This window comes from Rattus norvegicus, chromosome 10 (genome assembly GCF_021556685.1).
Source record: "Rattus norvegicus strain SHRSP/BbbUtx chromosome 10, alternate assembly SHRSP_T2T, whole genome shotgun sequence".
Classification (NCBI taxonomy): Eukaryota; Metazoa; Chordata; class Mammalia; order Rodentia; family Muridae; genus Rattus; species Rattus norvegicus.
In genome coordinates, this window is record NC_141543.1 from 95,252,501 (window position 1) to 95,268,704 (window position 16,204).

General features: G+C 49.0%; 1 long non-coding RNA gene across 1 annotated transcript in view; it reads left to right on the forward strand.

Annotated features, from left to right (window-relative positions):
- Positions 1-9,638, forward strand: part of LOC148003127 (uncharacterized) — a 13,860-nt gene extending 4,222 nt beyond the window's left edge. The window contains exons 2-4 of the long non-coding RNA XR_015632156.1: positions 2,337-2,441; positions 4,895-5,024; positions 6,715-9,638. This is a non-coding gene — a long non-coding RNA (uncharacterized LOC148003127). The remainder of the gene's footprint in view (positions 1-2,336; positions 2,442-4,894; positions 5,025-6,714) is intronic.
- The last annotated feature ends 6,566 nt before the right edge of the window (positions 9,639-16,204 follow it).

Genomic DNA, 16,204 nt, shown 5'->3' on the forward strand with positions numbered 1-16,204 from the left:
AGACTCCATTTCATGGTGTAGGCCTTTTGCAAAGAAAAACAAAACAAAACAACAACAACAAAAAACAAAGAACACCACTTTGTAATTACATTCAATTTCTGTACTCTTTATCCCATTAATTTTAATTTTAATTTACTTAGATTTAGTTTATTTTATCCACGTAAGTATGTGCCTGCGTGTGTGTGTGTGTGTGTGTGTGTGTGTGTAACACATGCCCTGGGGCTGGTGGAAGTCAAAAGAAGGCACCAGTTCGCTCCAGGATCTGGTTGTGAGCTACCGTCTTGGTGCTGGGAACTGAACCTGTGTTCTGTGGAAGAGCAGCTACTGCTCTTAACCGCCGAGCCATTTCTCTAGTCCCATTTTTATCCTCCTTTTTTCAGGAGTAGAAAGCCTAAAAGGTCTTGGTACAATTCTAGCTGGTTTAAATGCAGTAGTTTAAATATAGGTGCTAACACTATGTTTGAAACGCAAGCACAGAACTAGATTTTAGCTAAGTCTTTATAAAAAGGGCGGGTGAGTAATTTCTGCCCGAGCCTCTCAGCCCCAGATCGTATTCTCTGGCCCCTGCTCATAATGACATCCAGCTGTCCATGTGAGCAGGAGCCTAAGGCCTCAGGACAAGCACACAGCAATGCCCCTGTCACATTCATGGCTGATGGGAGTCTGAGCCGTCCTCATGGCCCCTTCTGCCCTCAGCATCCTGGGGACTAGGACATGTTGGGACAATGCGGTCCTCCTAACTTCTTTGCTCTCTTCACCTGCTTTTTTCTCTTTGAATGAGGATGTCTGCAACGTTGAGCTCCCCCTCCAACTAAGGATTGTGGGTAGCCTCAGAAGGAGGTGGTGCGCAGGCATCTTCCGGGTGCTGTGTTTTTATGGTGATCCATTCACTCAGGAGGAAAGGGACTGCTTTAGCTCCGGCTTGAGCATCGGCATGATTACTATTCATCAGCCCAGGACACTGATTGCTGACCACTTTGCTCCGTGACTGACAGGCAGGTCACACATCCGTGGCTCTCAGTTTCTCTTTGAAACAAAAAGAATTGGTTGGATGAGCAAGCCGATGGCTGCAGATTCACTCCGTCTCTGAACTGTACTGACACTGGATAAATATGTATCCCCATCCAGTGGCTGCAGCCTTGCCCTGCTGAGAAGAACGATACTCAAGAAATTCTCCATCCATCCACACCGTGGTTCTCATTTGGGGACTTGTTCTCAATTCTGTTTGACTTCTTACCTATAAAACTGGATTAGGTGACGTGAAATCTGTCCTCTCTCACAAAGACCTTAGTTACGGTTGGACCCTTGGGGTAGCTTCTCCTTCAATTTCTATCGACTCCCAAGGGAGAAAGCAGGAGACTTGACGGCATAATTGTCTGACCACCCTGGGAGAAGATGGGATAGATTTTCGCTCTCTGGATAAATTATCACCACCAGGCTTCATGAAAGGATGAGATGAATACCAAAAGGGACTTGGTGTGAAGGGGAAGGTAGCAAAATGAGACTTCAACTCTGGGGATGGGGGTGTAGCTCAAATGGTGGTGCACTTGCCCAGCATGCAGGAAGTTTGGGTTCCATTCCCAGTACCACATGAACAAGGTGTAGAGATGCATGCCAGTAATCCCAGCATTTGGGAGGATCAGAAGTTTAAGGTCTTCCTCAGATACATCGTGAGCTCCAGGCCTGCCTGGGCACAATGGTCCCTGTCTTAAAAGAGAGAAAGGGAGGAGAAAGACATCAACTCCATTATAGCAGGTGGAAAGATTGCCCAAGAAGTACCGGGTGATGACAGGTAGGGCTACGAAAGAGCTGTGCACTGCAAAGGTGATGGGAAGTTGTGCTGGGAGCCCAAGTGGGCTCTGGGGATCCAGGGGGAGCAGGTGTGAGATGCTTGGTGATGTAGGACTGTGCGGTGGTTGATGGCACAGTTGATCTGCTGCCATGGGAACAATCGAGACATCAGTCATGAAACAGGTCTCTGTGGGTTGGGTGTTTGTCTTGGGACTCCCAAAGTTTGACAGATTTCAGGGGCGCCCGTAAGTTCACATGAGAGGCGCAATGGAGAAGGGGTTTTGTCTCAGCATTTCTGGTTTATTCTGAATTAATTTTAATTTGGCCAACAGTATTAATTTGATGTTTATCAGTAATTAGTAATTAGTTCCAACTCAAGCCCAGGCTCCTGGGACTGGCTGTCAGGCCGTGTAACTGCCTCCCTGCAAGGAAGAAGGAGAACAGAGCTTAAATATTTGGTGAACACTAGATTGGAGAATAGATTTGGTTTTTTTTCTTTTCTTTTCAGTCCATCAACTTGTTATTTTCAATTGCTGTCCCAGCAGGCTTCGCATACCCAATGTGTCCCTGAGAGTTCTGGCATACCAGTATAACTGTGGAGGGGAGAAAAGACACTACCCAGAGCCTCGAGACCCTCAGAAGGAGCCCAAGTGAGTAGTACCAGCTGCCTCTCACCTGTGGCCCCAGACCACCATTACAATTCTGTCTAGGTATTAGAGCTGCCCTTAGTGAACTCCCATGAGCCTTTGCTGTCAAGGTCTCAAGAGCTAACTCCTTTAGATCCTGTCACTCATTCTTACTCAGAAGCAGTACCACTGGCTTGGGCTCAGTATTTCTGTCCCCATGAGCCCCCTTTGCACCAGGGGCTGGAACCTGAAGAAGGATGAGGAGGCACATTGGGCCAATTGGCACGAGTGACTCACCGTGAGTGGGAGTAGATGACAGAGACAGTGACTCAGCAAAGGAATGTGGGTGATGCAGGGGGCTCGCACAACCTCACCTGCCCGAGGACAGTTGCCAGCCCGAGGGACTGCCCACTGATGTCAAATGGCCTTAGTGACCCTTCCCAACTCTGGCCTCTCTCTGAGTGGGAGTGTGTAGTACGTGGCCTTTGGCGGTCCCCTGGGTATTTTGTTCTGGTTTCTTTGGCTCTTCTTGGCCTTCAAGGTTTAAGAAATGCCCAGGGAACTTTCAGCCAATGGTCTGCTGCTTACAAGGTCATGGGAGGGCTTGAGCAGGCAAAAGGTATCCAAGATCTAAGTCTGCCACAGAAAAAGACTCTAATGTGACTGTTCACTCACAGACTGTGGCTGCGACACCCAATGTGGCCTCTTGTGGAGTCTGAGGGGAGGGACATGTTCCTGGATGCTCTGACCGCTCCCTTCCTAGTACACCCTGCACCTTCAGAGGCCTAAGGTGGTTACGCTACACAGAGAAGAGAGTTTGACACACTGCCCTAAGCCCATTCAGCTCTGGAAATAGCCTGTCACAGAGCCTTTACATATGCTACTCTAGTCATGTGGAAGTCACCTACCCCATCTTTCTGAGTGGCCAAGCATGCTACTTTCTTGTCATCTCATTCTCAGGAGGGCGTTCTTGACTGCACTGTTCACAACACTACCCGGCCCTCCACGTTTTCTTCTCCCTGATATACTCCCCCTAGATTGCCCCCACCATCCTTCACTAACGCAGGGCCCCCAGACTCCGTTCAGCCCTCTGCTCCATACACTTAGATGAATTCCCAACAGTTCTGAGGCAGTTTAGGACGAGTTCCATGCCCAGTGATGGATCCTCTGCCACAGGCAACAGTGACAAAGGCTCAGACTTGGATTCGTGACAGCCAAGTTCAAGATGTAGCTCAGCTCCTTAGTGGTAGTGGCAGCCATGTAGACAAGCAATAGTCCCTTCTGTGTCCGACCCAGGTTGTAGTAAATTAGTGTGTAATCATAATGCTGGGTAGGGTGGCACACACAGTCCCAGCACTCGGGAGAGAGAGGCAGATGGATCTCCATGAGCAAGGCTAGCCTGGTCGAAATAGTAAGTTCCAGAACAGCCAGGGCTGCAGTCTAAAAAAAATAAAGTGTCGCAGCAGATAATCTTTGTTGTGGTTTGCCCTGAAGTTATCTGTATTTTGATGCTAGTTCCATTGCCCCAAGGACAGCTTCCTAGTCAGTACTCAGTTATCAGGTGACTTCACCAGAGCCTCCCAATTGAATTTGTAAAGTACAGGTAAAGGGCAGGTACAGGATAGAAGGAGGCCTGCCATTGGAGGAGAAGGAAGGATGGGCGGAAGAGAAGTTTGAAGAAAGAGGAGGAGACTAGGGAGAAAGGAAGAGGAGGGAGAGAGGGGCAGAGAAGCCTGGCAGGACAAGATGGCAGGTGATGTTAAGATTCTGCTCTGTGTATTCACAGGTTGTTATTAATGTTCTCAAGGGATGGATGGTACCAGGCTTTGTATGTTTAAGTGGGCAATTATATCTCACCAATTGGATCTAAGATTATTGTGTTGTGTGTTCTTTTATGTGAGGCTTTGAGTGTAGGAAAGTGCGCAGATGGGATGTGTTTCCGCCCAGATATCTAGCAGATATCTCGGGGCACCGCAGTACAGACCAAGCGGGGTAAAAGACCAACATTACCGTTTTATTTTTATATTTTTACAACAACAAATCTTTGTGGTCCCTATCCTGACTCGACCAATGTCTAGAGCCAGCCCTGAGTCACAGCGATCTGATGCAGTAGGGAGAGTGGAGGAGGTTTCTTACAGGAAGTGAGCCTTGAGGCGGGTTCTCAGAAATCAGGGAATGAACAGTGCTGGCCAAGGCTCAGAGCAACAAGGGACCTGGGGTGGGAGAGACTCTTGTCTCTTGGCAGTAGTTGTGATTCCAATTTGTGGCACAAGAGACTAGGGCAGCTTCAGTCCCCTCAGACCTCCCCTTCTCAATCTGCTCACCTTAGCTAAAGCTGTGTTCTCTCCGTCATGTGCTCAAAGGCTGGAGCTGGATTCTCTTGAACTGTTCTGTTTGTCTGTGGTCACACCCAGCTGCCTTCTTGGCCTCTTCACATGACATGATTCTTCGATTTTACCTTTCGTTCTCATCTCTAGGTTCACTGAGACAAGGTCTGACGCAGACTGGCCTGAAACTCAGGGCAACCCTCCTGTCACTCTCACCAGACTGCTAGGACATACCACCTCACCTGGCCTTGCCTACAGTTTCTATGTTCTCAGACCATATGTAAGTGTTATTTCTGTCTCTGTGTAAAAAATACCTGAGCAAAAATAACTTAGGGGAAAAAGAGTTTATTTTAGCTTACAATTCCAGGTTCTAGGCCATCATAGAGCAGAGTCAAGGCAGCAGCAAGGATGTTAAAAGAGCTGGCAACACTGTATCCATAGTCAAGAGAAATGAGTGGAAGCGCCCTTACAGCCCCCACCCCCACCTCCTCTCACTCGTTTTTCAAGACAGGGTTTCTCTGTGTATCCCTGGTTGTCCTGAGCTCACTCTCTAGACCAGACTGACCTCGAACTCAGAGCTCCACTTATCTCTGCCTCCAAGCTCTGTGATTAGAGCATGTGCCACCACCACCACCACCACCGAGTGTCAGCTCACTTTCTCAGCTCTCATACAATGCAGGATTCACGGCCTGAAGTCAGAGAATAGGGCCTCCCATTTTTAGGCTTCGTCTTCTCACATCAACAAGACAGTAGCCCACAGTCTAGACCAATCTGATCTAGACTATCTCTCCCGGGTACTCCCAGGTGATTCCAGATTCTGCCAATTTAATAATTAAAACCAACCATCCCCTTGCCATCCCACGAGGAGGAGAGTTTCTGTCGATCTTAGACTAGCCTGAGCATGGAGGAATCATTTGCTCACCTACCTCCTGGCCCCTATTGCTTGCAGGGAGACAGAGCCATGTGGGAGAGTCTTTTTTAGTTCCAAGCGGCCAGGAGATCTGCTCTAGAAAGCATTTGGACAGGATGCTCATATTGATCTTTCAACTGAAGGAGCCTCTAGGGTCATTAGGAGATGAACCTTTGGGATGTCTGTGGGGATTTCTCAATTGAGGTAATTGAATGGCTATATCCTAGCAGTGGACAGCATTAGCTCATAGGCTGTGGTCCCAGACTGAATAAAAGGGGTACAGCTAGCTAGTTCCAGCATGCATTGCTCTTTCCCCCCAGACTTTGTATGCACTGTGACCAGACATCTTACCTTCCCTCTGTCAAGCCTTCGGTGTCATGAGGGACTGTACTCCCTCAACCTGTGAGTCCAAATAAATCCTTCTTCCCTTCCCTTGCTGTGTTGCGTATATGACCACAATAGTGAGAAGGCTGGGATTACCAAACAGCTGAGGGCCAAGTATATGCCCTTATTATCCAACGGATCAGGGCTCCCAGGGCGGTTATGAGAGAAAGAGAAAGGGTTGCTCTCAAAGTTATCTCACTCTGAATTTTAATCTTGATCTTGTTACTCCTTCATTGTGCCTGACTTTTCCCCTTTCTGACCCCCTGATGCCCACCTCTGCTATACCATCTCCCTGCCTGGCCATTGATTCAAGTCCCACCCAGCCTCCTAAGTTCAGCTTGTTCCTCTGCCAGGTTGGAAGACACCCATCACCACCAAAACTCCCTCTCTCCCTCTGCTCTCCTCTCTTCCTTTTGTATCCTTTGTACTTTGTACACAGTCCTGCAGGGTCTCAGCCTGCTTGCAGGTGGTCTTGGTAAGATCCTACAGGGTTGTTTACTTCCCGGAACTTTCTGTGTGTGGCTTTGCAATTGGTCAGCAGGGTAAGCACCGCCCACCCCTGAGGGTTTAGTTATTGGTCAGCAGGATAAGCACCGCCCCCTGAGGGTTTTGTTGGCCTTTGAGGGATACTATAAAAAGAGTTAGGCGTGATGAAAGCAGCGTTTACCATTATCAGGTCTAACAAACATCCTAACATGGAGAAACTGAGGCCCAGAGAAGAGAAGTGTTTGAACCCAAGTGGCATTAAAGTCACCGCTGGAACAGGAGGTCAAGTCTCCCAGGTATTTGTCCAAGGATGAAAAGAGGCTTTCTTGTGAAGCTGACCCCACATCCAGAATTGCTACCTCCCAGCAGGGACCCAAAGCCAATGTGGGCCCAACGGTTCCTTTGGAGCCAGGCACTACCGTCTGTTTCCTCTTTTAGAAATCGCTGAGAGATGGGCTCTGGGTCGAAGGCTGGCAGAGAGCTCTAGCTGGGGTCACATGGATGGCCTGAAGAAAGAGTTCGCATTTGCACTGCCTTCTAGCCTGGCTCTAACCTAGCATGAGGTGGGTTTCTTGATTCACAGGTAGCCTGAATAAAAGCAGCTTAGAAGAAAATGGATCCATCTGTACAGGATGGGAGGGCCAAGTTGGATTAACCAGGCTGAAAGGGGACTGGACTGGATTTATCCCAACCTCTTCAGAAAACCTGAGTTCCAGAGCCCAGGGATCCCAGCCCTGGAGCAAGGCACAGCTGTGACCCTGTTGACCTTGGAAGGTTTGGAGGAGAGGAAGGAACAAATCGCTATCCATGTAATGCAATGGGAAGAGAGGGCCACAGTAGCTGAGTGGACGCAGAGTATATGAAAAACGGGAGAATTGACAGACCTTTAATCTCGGCACTCAGGAGGCAGAAACAGGTGAATCTCTGTGAGTTCGAGGCCAGCCTGGTCTACATAGCAAGTTTCAGCCCAACCAGGGGTTACACAGGGAAACCATGTCTCAAAACAAATCAGAAAGAATTGGCTTGGGATTTGGCCCTAACAGTCTTCACCCCAACCAAGTATTTGGCCTAGACTTTTTAGTTCACTGGGTTTTGTTGTCCAAGTTTGGATGTTGGGCTCCATCACTGGCTGGCACACTAGTGCTTCTCCGTACCACAGCAGGCTGATGCTTGCCTCTTCCTTGGTCTGCCCGTTGCAAAGGACCATTCCAGGGCTGGAATAGAACCACATCCCTTCCGGCGACTTCATTGGAGTGATGGGTCCTGAACACAGCACTGTAGGAAGACCCCTGCATGTGCTCTGATTTAGGCAACACATGCTAATGTGTCTTCACTGGGTGCTGATAAGCAGGGCGCTCTGCAGAACCTCTGGGTCAGTCTAGGGGAGTCTCGGCCCTCACAGGTCTCTCTGCTTAAGGGCTTATGACTCTGGTTCCTAGGAGTGTCCAAAGGTGTTTACCTGTCATGCTACTCCCTGACCCAGGATACTGTGGCCCCTCACCATATGTCTTGTAACTCTCTAAGTAAGCCAAGTGTCCACACTCCTCACTGGGGTTTACTGAGACAGCTCCAAGTCCCCATTCCATGGAGCTGCGCTGTATTATCCATAGCTGCCCAGCCTTCCTTAGCCTCTCCAGTGAACACTGTCACACGGGGAGCCTTGTGTGAGTCTTGAGATGCTAATAGGTCCCTTGGGGCTGGTGGCTGGTGCAGAAGCTGGCACGGAAAGGCAGCCTGAGCTGGCAGATCTTACCAGAGCCAAGAGCAGGCAGCATGAGCCTGACTGCAGAATACTGCTGGAGTGTCCTGTAGGTTCTGGGGAATTCAGAGGCTATCCTGATGAGACAGGCTGGGAGTGTTTCCAGGTCCTGCCCCAGGCTCCATCCAGCCAGTTCTGACTTCAGAGCACAGGGTCTACAGTGGAGGGCGCACATCCAGTGGGACTTGGAGGAAGAAATGAGAAATGGCATCTGATGGAACTTATGGGATGGTGACTTCTTCAGATGGCCTCTCACTCATGCTTCCCCTCTGTGCAGGCAGCAAGATGTTATTTATAGGTTTCTAGGCTGCAGCCCAGAGACACAGGGTCACACAGCGTGGGGCAGGGCCTATCAATCTTCTCACTTTCCTGCATCTGGGACCTCAACCAGGAAAAGGAAAGGCAGGAGCTGGAGCCCCATTTTCTGGTGCCTGAACACAGGGCCCTGGCTTCCTCCTGTCAGTCCAGGCTGGGTGACAACCCCTCTGTGCATCATCTCTGCAGCCCTGCCCGCCTCAGGCCTCAGACATAGCGGACCCTTCTGTTCAAGAAAGGAGAGAATCCTCCAGTTAAAATCAATAATACATGAACTACTGCTCCTGTCAGATCAAAGCATATTTTAAATGCTTTTTAAAATTCAGTATTAACAAGTCTTCTAAAGGGCGAAAATATTTGAATTAGGGCAAATGAATGTTTTATGAGCCAGAAGGGAAACATAATTCCCCACGGCCGGTCAAGGGGTTGCTGTGGTTCAGGACAGCCTCAGAGTGGGAGGATTAGGGTTCCGGAGCCTCTGAGCCTTAATCCGCTGAGATTCCCGGGGACTTTGTTCAGTTAGAGCTCAACTCAACCAAGTTCTCCAAACAGCCTCTACCTATGCCTGGGAGGCAGTGGCCTCGTGTGTCCTGACCATTGTGGCTTCTCAGTTCCGAGCTCGTGGACACCGCTTCTCCAGCTCTTCCTGTCCACCTGGCTGTAGGCAGCCACGTTCTGCGTCCGACTGTGCCGTTCTTGCTCCACAAGTATTTACGGCCCCCTTGTGTGCTGATTTGTTTATGTCTATTGGACACAAGCTAGAGTCATTTGAGAAGAGGGACCCCCAATTGAGGAGATGCCCCAAACAGCCTGCAGGTAAATCTGTAGCACATTTTCTCAATTAATGTTGGGTGCAGCAGGCCCAACCTTTTTTGAGTGGTTATCACCTCTGGGCTGGTGGCTCTGTGTGCTTTAAAAGGCAGACTGAGCAAGCCATGGGAGGAAATCAGTAAGCAGTGTACCTCCATGGCTTCTGCCCTGACCTCCCTGGTTGATAGACTACAAACTGTGAGCTGAAATAAACCCTCTCCTTCTCAAGTTGCTTTTGGTCATGGAGTCTAACACAACGGGAACCCTCACTACGACACCGGTATTAGTTACTCTTCTTGTTGCTGTACAAAACGATCTTAAGGGAGGAGGGCTTGTTTTGGTTCACAGCTTGAGGGTACAGTCCATCATGGGGGGGGGGCATGTTGGCCAGAGTGCAAGGCAGCTGGTCACATAGAATCCATCAACAAGTAGTGGAGGGGGGAGGGGAGAGAGAGAGAGAGAGAGAGAGAGAGAGAGAGAGAGAGAGAGAGAGAGAGGAACTCAGTTTGTTCTCTGTTTTTTATTCAGTCCTGGACCCCAGCCCATGAGGGCACCTGTTGTGGTAGTATTAGGAACAGCATGACTGGTTCCAGTGCATCACTGTACCATGCTGGGCCCCTGGTACCCTCAGACTCGGGCGGTCACTCCCTGGTATTAGTTCTGACACTGTAGGGCCATATAAAACTAACCTTAATTTATCTTAGTGGTGGCTGGTTCCAGGGAGGCACCACATCATGTTGGCCCAGCTATCTTCGAGCCCCAGTAGTCTCTCTGCTCCCATTGTTACTCACCCTGGCCAGCCCTGACCAGCCCTGGCCAGCCCTGGTCAGCCAAGAACTCTGGTCCCAGCTACCTGGTAATATCAAGACTCAACGAACTGTAACCCATCAATCAGATTAACATGTTAAATTCTCAACCCACAATACTTCCACACAATAAACTTACAACCAATTGATAAGGATATAAACCGCCCACCTAGATAAGATATGGTTTGCTCATCTAGACACACAAAATCCTGTACACATCCATCCCTTAAGAATAGTCATAACAAGGTGCAAGTATGCAGAGAGAAATCTTAACACCCACCTCCATGTTCTCTCGGCTGCTCTTCTTTCTCTCTCTGGTCTCCTCTCCTCTCTAAAACTTTTCTCCCGCCCATCCTTCCTTCTCGTCCAATGACAGCCCTCGTTCTATTCTGTATCTGCCGTCACCTGCATAATGACATCAACCTACAGGTACCACTCAAGTTCAGGATGGGTCTTCCCTCAGTTAAACCTTTCTCGAAACACTCTCACAGGCATGCTCAGGGATGTGTTTCTGTGACTACTCTAGATGCAGTAAAGATTCATCATCGGTCACTCGTGCTTTTGGGTACTTGTCCCTTCCCCCCAGGAAGAAATGTAGCAAACCTGGGAGAGCGATAGACCCAAGGGTTCTAGCAGGCCCCGGAGTGGCAGACACGGCTCTGGCAGGCCTTGACCTTCTCCCCATTCCCTCTGCCATGCTAAACCATTAGGTCACATCCCTAGAGCTAGCACCAAGGTCTGTTCCCTTATTTAGCCACTTCCTCCTCTTGACGCTGACCCCCAAGGTCCAGCAATCAAAAGACCCCTTTGGTTCACCTAGTTAATATGACTGGTCAAAACAACCAATCCATCCTGACTGAGGGCTTCTCCCTTCCCCTTTATAAACGGCCGTTTTCCTAATCACCATGTCTCATCTGTCTCTTCTCTATCCAGAGACAGTCTGTTGTCCCTAAGACAAATATCCCTTCCCCTTCTCCCTCATCCCTTTTCTTTACCCCTTGTCCCCTGTCTTCTGTCTTTGTCTCCCATTCCCTGCCCTTTGTCCCTCTGGGGCTGATAAATCCCCTTTGTGTTGAGAACTTGATCCTGTGCTGACTGGGTCCTTTCAGACCCTACCGTGTAGCTGTGTGCCCCCGGGGGTGTCTCAGAGTTTCTGTTGCTCTGATAAAACACCATGACCACGACGGAAAGCAACTTGGAGAAGAAAGCGTTTATTTCACTTGCACTTCCACATCACAGTGCATCATAAATGAAAACCAGGGCAGGAACCTGAGGAGTTAACCTGAAGGCAGAAACTAAAGCAGATGCCAGGGGAAATGTGCTCTCTGGTTTGCTCCTTCTGGCTTGCTCGGCCCTGTTTGTTATAGAACCCAGGACCACCTATCCAGGAGTGGTTCTGCCCACAGTAGGCTGGCCCCTCCCCCATCAATCAATCACTTATTAAGAAAATGTCCTATGAACCCTATTAAAAAATGGGGTTCAGAGCTAAACAAAGAATTCACAGCGGAGGAATGCCGAATGGCCGAGAAACACCTAAAGAAATGTTCAACATCTTTAGTCATAAGGGAAATGCAAATCAAAACAACCCTGAGATTTCACCTCACGCCAGTGAGAATGGCTAAGGTCAAAAACTCAGGTGACAGCAGATGCTGGCGAGGATGCGGAGAAAGAGGAACACTCCTCCATTGTTGGTGGGATTGCAGACTGGTACAACCATTCTGGAAATCAGTCTGGAGGTTCCTCAGAAAATTGGACATTGAACTACCTGAGGATCCAGCTATACCTCTCTTGGGCATATACCCTAAAGATGCCCCAACATATAAAAAAGACACGTGCTCCACTATGTTCATAGCAGCCTTATTTATAATAGCCAGAAGCTGGAAAGAACCCAGATGCCCTTCAACAGAGGAATGGATACAGAAAATGTGGTACATCTACACAATGGAATATTACTCAGCTATCAAAAACAATGCCTTTATGAAATTCGTAGGCAAATGGTCGGAACTGGAAAATATCATCCTGAGTGAGGTAACCCAATCACAGAAAAACACACATGGTATGCACTCATTGATAAGTGGCTATTAGCCCAAATGCTTGAATTACCCTAGGTGCCTAGAACAAATGAAACTCAAGACAGATGATCAAAATGCAAATGCTTCACTCCTTCTTTAAAAGGGGAACAAGAATACCCTTGGCAGGGAAGAGAGAGGCAAAGATTAAAACAGACACAGAAGGAACACCCATTCAGAGCCTGCCCCACATGTGGCCCATGTATATACAGCCACCCAATTAGACAAGATGGATGAAGCAAAGAAGTGCAGACCGACAGGAGCCGGATGTAGATCGCTCCTGAGAGACACAGCCAGAATACAGCAAACACAGAGGTGAATGCCAGCAGCAAACCACTGAACTGAGAATAGGACCCCCGTTGAAGGAATCAGAGAAAGAACTGGAAGAGCTTGAAGGGGCTCGAGACCCCATATGTACAACAATGTCAAGCAACCAGAGCTTCCAGGGACTAAGCCACTACCCAAAGACTATACATGGACTGACCCTGGACTCTGACCTCATAGGTAGCAATGAATATCCTAGTAAGAGCACCAGTGGAAGGGGAAGCCCTGGGTCCTGCTAAGACTGAACTCCCAGTGAACTAGACTGTTGGGGGGAGGGGGACAATGGGGGGAGGGTTGGGAGGGGAACACCCATAAAGAAGGGGAGGGGGGAGGGGGATGTTTGCCCGGAAACTGGGAAAGGGAATAACACTCGAAATGTATGTCCTATGGGCTTGCCTACAGGCAATCTAATGGAGGTATTTTCTCCACTGAGGTTCCTCCTCCCAGTTATCTCTGGCTTGTGTCAAATGGACAAAACCAAAACCTAAAACAAACCAGGGCACTGGGTCAACTGCTTGGCCTTTGCAGACTAGCGACTTTGCAAAGGTCACACACCGACAGGTAGGGGTGCTTATTACCCAGAATTCTCTCACAAAGGTAAGAATCCTCTCACTCCTTCATACTTCTGCCCCCATACCTCTGCCCCAAGGCCCTGTGAAAATTAATCCTCTGTGTCACCAAAGCCCTTTCAGACCTCACCTTCGGCGCTTTCTGGGTCCAGGGCTTGTTATTTCAGTAACCATCGACCAGAGTTGGGTCTGGGGAGGGCTTCAGCTAGAAAAAGCAAAGGTATGAATTAGTTACCCTTTAAGGCTGATTACCTTTGATTCAGCAATCCAGAGGGTTGGGAACATCCATGAAGGAGAGTACACAGGGGAGATGGGACGCTCGTCCATCCCTATGCACACACTGCAGATTTCATCCTGGCGACCCAAGACTTAAAGGCAAACATGCCAGCGAGTCACTGGTCTGCAAAACACGTGATGGTATGGTGGCAGGGTGTGGACGTGGCTTACAGAACGAGTGGGAGAGGCTCCAAAGAATTCGACATTCCCTCTTCAGGGTGCATCATGTCAGCAGCGGAAGGTAACCATGACAAATGTCTTCTACTGCTCTCTACCCTATTATCTTCTCAGACGGGGCCTCTCACTAAACCTGCAGTCCATTGATCTGTCTTGGTTTGTGGCTGGTGAGCCCCAGGGATTCTCCCGTCTCTGTACATGGCCATGCCCAGCTTTTACGTGTGTGCTGGGATCTGAGTTCAAGTCCTTGTGTCTGTCCAGTGAGTATGTTTGCTGACTGAGCCACACACCCCAACCCCTAATGTTATCTTTTCTTTAAAAGTCAGGATCTTGGGCTGGAGAGATGGCTCAGTGGTTAAGAGCACTGACTGCTCTTCCGGAGGTCCTGAGTTCAAATCCCAGCAACCACATGGTGGCTCACAACCATCTGTAATGAGATCTGACACCCTCTTCTGGGGTGTCTGAAGACAGCTACAGTGTACTTATATATAATAAATAAATAAATCTTTTTAAAAAAACTGCTAAAAGTCAGGATCTTATTGTGCTTCAAGGGTGTTCACCAGATTGGCCCTGAATTCACTAACTAGCTGAGGATGACTCTTTTTTTTTTTTTTTTTTTTTTTTTTGGTTCTTTTTTTTCGGAGCTGGGGACCGAACCCAGGGCCTTGCGCTTCCTAGGTAAGCACTCTACCACTGAGCTAAATCCCCAGCCCCTTGAGGATGACTCTTAATCCTCCTGTCTCCACCCCTTGAGTGTTGGGATTACAGACCTGTGTTTATCTTTCTTTCTAGTTCTCTGTTGCCCTCCCAGCCCCATGACTGAGGTCCAGACTCGCTGACTCCCAGCCTCGGTTTCCACATCTGCAGGATGGGGAGCAGAGTCCTTTGAGTGTGGGGTTGAAAGACAAGGAGGATCCGTGAATTTAAACACCCAGCAACAGTAGGCTCTGCCTCATTTTCTTCCCTCCTCCTTCTCAGCTAGCCTTCCTGCCTTTCATCATGTTCACTCAGGAGACATACATTTACACAGCCTCCCAGCCCTCACTCCTCACAAAGCACATTTCCCCGAGTGCATTCATCCCCCGATAAAGTCCTGACAGCTGATGCCAGTGACTTAATCGCAAATTAATGGAGGGTCCTGTTTACAGCTCCTCAACCCCAATCCTATGCGCCTTTGACCTACCAGCCTGCGCCTTAATTAAAGCTATTAGTGTAGACAGCCAATGACAAGCTAGAGTTCTCAGGCATCTGCCAGTTTCACACTCGCCTGAATGGGAGGACAGGGGCCACTTGTCTAAACCTGGTGCTCACAGCAAGGCCAGGTGCTCACCTAAGTGACTGGTCACTCTTAGAGGTAGAAACTGAATCTGCCAGGCAGGCCAAGCAACAGTAGCAACAAGGTAGGCAAGATGTTCTCTTTTTCACTCCAAGAACTGGGCCACAGTGATCTCCTGTCTCAGCCTCAGCCTCCTGGTACCGAGACATGTGGTCCCTGCCTATATCCCCTTGCCTCGGCCTTTGCTCCATTCTAAGGACATCACAGACGTCCTTAATAGCTAGGATAAGCTAGAGACTCTGCGTGGCACTTTGAGGGTATTCTGAAAAGAAGACGAGAATGGCCAAGAAGCACAGGAGAAAGACGGCCAACTTCACCAGTCAGCAGACAGCACAAATTAAACCACACAGAGGCCCAGCCTTGTGCCGGTCAAAATGGCTGTCCTAAGAAGTGCAGCAGTCAGATATGGTGCATGCCTGCAATCCCAGAACTCAGGAGGTAGAGGCGGGAGGATCAGAAGTTCAAGGCTAATCTCAGGTTCAAGGCCAGCCTGGCTTTTCGAAACCCTCCCAGAGGAGGAACGGTTTGGAGTATTGCAGGTGTCAGGCGCAGAGGCAAGGGAACCCTTGCACTTGGTGGGTGGGAAATCGAATTATTCAGTTACAGTGAAAGTGTGCAGGACCCTCGGCAAGTTGAAGCTACAGCCACCGAGCAGCCCAGAAATATTTCGACTGAATATGAAGAAGACGAGGTTAGCATATTGAAGAGACTTCTCACTCATTTTCACTGTGATGCCATTCACAAATGTTGACGTATGAAATCAAACTGTTCATCAACAGAAGTAAAGGAGAAATGAGAAAGAGGACACAAGTGCTAACGGAATACTATTCTGCCTTACGAAGGAAAGAAAACTGTCCATGGATGAAGCTAGAGGGCAGCATGATGGTGGGATAAGCCGGGCACAGAAAGACAGGTGCTGTAAGACCTCGCTGGTGTGCAAAATCTGAGTATTCCTTCCAAGCCAGGCATGGAGGTGCAGGCATGCGTGCAATCACAGTGTTCAGGAACCTGAGGCAGGAGAATCAAGAGTTTGAGGCAAATCAGGCTCTAACACACACACACACACACACACACACACACACACACGCACGCACGCACGCACGCACGCACGCACGCACACACTCTCACACTTGAAAAGTCAATTTTACAAAAATAGGCATGAACTGGGGAAGACTGAGGAAATGTTGGCCGTTCTGGGAATCAAACTCAGGTTATCAGGTTTGGTAGCAAGCACCTCTT